Source organism: Oreochromis aureus, unplaced genomic scaffold, assembly GCF_013358895.1.
Source record: "Oreochromis aureus strain Israel breed Guangdong unplaced genomic scaffold, ZZ_aureus HiC_scaffold_2_cut, whole genome shotgun sequence".
In the NCBI taxonomy this organism is placed as follows: Eukaryota; Metazoa; Chordata; class Actinopteri; order Cichliformes; family Cichlidae; genus Oreochromis; species Oreochromis aureus.
The window spans coordinates 266714-270806 of record NW_024108853.1 but is presented as its reverse complement, the minus strand read 5'-3'; the positions used below and the strand labels follow the sequence as shown (position 1 = coordinate 270806).

General features: G+C 35.6%; 1 long non-coding RNA gene across 1 annotated transcript; it reads left to right on the top strand.

Annotated features, from left to right (window-relative positions):
• Nucleotides 1–956: 956 nt before the first annotated feature.
• Nucleotides 957–3858, top strand: LOC120436877. The gene is made up of 3 exons (XR_005610636.1): nt 957–970; nt 2256–2287; nt 3488–3858. It is a non-coding gene; the product is annotated as an uncharacterized LOC120436877 (long non-coding RNA).
• The last annotated feature ends 235 nt before the right edge of the window (nt 3859–4093 follow it).

The following is a 4093-nucleotide window of genomic DNA, read 5'->3' as shown; positions in this document are numbered from 1 at the left end:
AATTTACATATCAGGGCCTGCACGGCTTCCCAGCCAGCCAATCATATCTGAGGTCTGCCTTTTCTTCTCTCGTCATATCTCAGCGACAGATGTACAAAGAGCAATGCAAATCACAGCCAAAGTACACGAAAGTCCGCTGATTCACCCAGTACAAGAATTATGCTTCTAGTCCACCTAGTTTTTGAGTTACACGACGTTTTGTAACTCCAAAAAAACAGCGTTTTTCGCCTCTCACCGCAATCTAATTCTGACTGCTCATCACCCTGTTTTCCAGGCGCTTGCTCTCTTTCCCAGTGGCGCAGTTGGTAATGACACAGGTCTGCAACCCAAAGGTCGTGGGTTCAATTACACCTTGGGCAACATATTTTTTTTTCCCTACAAATTAATACACTATCACAGACCACTAATTCATATTCATCAATTTGATATTTGATATACCTTTATTAGTCCCACAAGGGGAATTTATATGATTACAACCATTATGTTTTAGAAAAAAGAAATAAATGTGCATTGAACACTCAGGGTCACTGTTAAAAGTCTCATGGCAGTGGGGTTAAAGGACCTCCTGAACCTCTTGAGTCCTGCAGAGCAGTGAGATGAGCCTCTGCAGCTCCTACTGTCCTGAAGACTGTTCTTATTACTGCAGTCAGTTACATAAATCTATCTATCTATGTATAATACAGTACATTTTAACATACTGACCTTATGTTTATTTATGTCTTTTAACCATTATTTCAAATTCACAGAATCCTGTTTGAAACATTTAATGAACTTATAGAATTAAATTTCTGCATGTTGTTTTTTGTTGCAAAAAAAAATCTAGTATAATAATATTTAAATTTACATATATTTTCACGTTTTCAATGCCAATTTTGTGTAATGGCAAAGTTTCCCACCACCCGTGAATGCCTCTTTTTATGTCTCTGGCTGACTCCTTAATCTCCGCCCAGTCTCTGCTCCATCCCTGCCGGTAAGCCTGCTTCTCTGTCTCTCTCTGAAATAAAATGTCTATAAGCTGTTTGAGTGATTTACCGAGTTGTTGTTAGTGAGTTATGAAGCCAGTCGAAGTATAAGTCATGTTAAAGTAACACAATGGCTGCTTTTTAGTGAAACGTTGTAATTTTAGTATTTAAAAGGAGTGTTTGGTATGCCCCTAAGCGCTAACGCCTAGCCTAGCTCCTATAGGCCTAGTGTGAAATTAATATGGTTCATTTGATTGTTTAATACAGTTATTGTGTTGTATTTGGTTCATTCAGTGTGTTAGTGTTTCTGAGTCTCTTAGGGAAGCTGAAGTTAGTTCTCCTCACAAATCAGTCAGTTAAAACGGCCTCATTCTATAGGTTGTAAGGTAATGAGCCGCCATTTTAGAACCACTGATTAGCTGCTGGAGCAGCAGGGTCGGCAACTTCAAAGGAGCCATTTTACCGCCTCTGACTGAAAGCCGGGAGAAAAGAGTCACGTGCCTGTGCCGGTGTGTCTGTGTTGTGGGTTAATTAACAGAAGGAGCAATAGAGTGAGGATAAAACACATAATATAAGAATAATGACATTTCTTAACAAGAAGAAGTTTTTTAATTAATCAATTTTAGTTTTTAGTTAAATTTTTAAGAACTGTTTAACAAACACTTGTTTGTACAGGTTGTTTTTTTAAAATAAAACCTACACCTGCAGCTCTGTTTAACTTCTCACTTTGTGAAAAATTAATGAAATCTAAAAAGGCCACCTTCAAATAAATAAAATGCAGCAGTGCACCATTAATATTATAAATATGATATGTAGATATTTAAAACAACAGCATATTAAATGATACTGTGTGCAGGTAATATTTTAGGAAGCAGAATTTGAATGCAGACCAACTCAAATGTTGAAGCCTACAAAAATATCATCCAAGCTTTCATTTATGATTGTTCATGCTTTGAAATTGTGATGTCAGAATTTGATAAAGTGTGCAGTGCTAGGTGTAGCAAATCACTGCTTATGAAATCTACTGTGTTATCTAATAGCACCAAACTAATAGAGCTATCACATAACTGAGAAACTTGTGTGGCTTATTACAAATGGATGAAACCACATTTTACCTTAATGAAGACAGTAATATTTAATAAGGTGTAGAAAAAGAGGTGAGTTGTTTGTTGCTGTGGTAAACAAAGAAGTGTACTGAATCTTTTGGACTACACAGAGTGATGCAGTATTGACTCTGATGCTGATTTGAGTTGTCTCATTCTGTATTTTTGTGCTTTGTCTTTTGTTACACAGAGTGAACGAGATCTTTGGTTTTGCCTTTGCTGGTAAGTTAACAGTGATTGTAACTGAAGCAGTATGAACCTGGCATTGTGTAGCACATTTGACGACTTACATACAGTAGTTTGACTTTTTGTGATACGTTTCCATTTACTGATTGGCAAAACACAAGATTTGTGACCTGTAGCAGCAAAGCCCCACACAGGGCCTCTGACTGTCCCTGAAAATGTCCCTGAAGTTTAGTAGCCCATTTATGTATGATTTAAATTTCATATGGCTTATTGAATTCAAACAGTTAAATGTCAGATGTCTTTATCCAGGTGTTCATTTTGTCCTTATGTTTGTGGATTTAAGTAGCAGACAAAACAATGAAAGTGTTTTAGGAGAGTCCGTATAAGTGGTGGCTCAAACACTTAAGAGCTGCACAGGTATTGATTCATATTGTCTCTCAAATTCTGCTGATGTATTATATTAAAGTCAGAACACTGTAGAAGTACTTTGCCTCACTCGGTATAAGTAATAGCTTTAACAGTTAAGCAATAATAAAAACGAAGAGAACCAGAGGTGTGAGTGGACATTGTTAGGTAAATTACAGCCAGTGTGTCTAATTAGTTTATTACTTATTTAGTGAATATAATGATTTTACAATTAAATAGAAATGTTGCCAAAAGGGACATTGCAAAATACATAAATATTCCTAGCAACGGGTACAATGAAAGGACTTTTTAGTGTAATATTTTAGGACATTTAATTTTAATCACAAACATTCTGCACCTCTGTTATTGTAACATGTCAATATTTAGATAAAACCTCATCATGTAAAACATGATGAGGTTTTCTGTTGCTTCTGATTACAAGAATTACTTTGTATTTAATGTTTTTAACCTGAAAGGACATTAAAAGTTTTGATTTTTCACACTTTATTAGCACTGACCTGTTGTAGAAAATGTTTGAGCCACAAGGCTTCTGTGTAGGAAATATTTGGTGTATCCTGCACTTGTGCCAACAAATATTGGTGCCTGTTCTTTGCATTTCTGTAGTAATAATGCTTTTATTACACATGCTAAAGCCATGTGAGACCCTGCAGTTCAATTATCTCCTCTTCAGACTACAGTAAACTTAAAAAGCTTAAAGTAATTTAGGATTTTACTAGTTAATTTGTGTCACAGTAAATTGGATTGTGTGTGAAGAGGCTCAACAGTCTGAATCATCTAACAGTGATCTGATGAATTGTTTCCTTTCTCTAGACTGCTGATCTGATCGTCTCAAGTCTGGTAAGTAAAGGTTTTTCTGAGGTGCAGTGCTGGGAAATGTTTCTCATGATAGGAGATTCAGTGTAGTGGTGTGAGTGAGCACAGCTATTGGTGATCATCAAAAGTCATCAAATCCTAGTAAAGTCTGTGTAAACATTTCCAGACCTACAGAGGTCCGTAGGTTATTGTAGCAGCACATATTTTTTCACATTAGAGCAGCTCATGAACAGCAGTTTAGGTACAATTAAGTCTTCAAATAGGGCCTTGTGGATTTCAAAAGCTTCTTTCCCTTCAATAATTAAGTCACTGTCTGAAAACTGCTCTTTGAATTAGTCTTTTATAATTAAAGATTTTGTTGATGACTGGAAACAATCAAAAGCACAGATACAGCATTCATTTCTGTATTTTATGGTTAAATGATCTACAAAGAAATTATGGTCATATATATTTTTAATTAGGCCTTTAAATCGGTCATTATAAGTATGTCCTAGATTTAGTGGAGTGCTTATGGCTGTGTATTAAACATACCCCAAATGTGACTGAAATATGTAGAAACAGTATTGTTTACTTTTATGTTAACGGTAATGTACTGTATTTTTC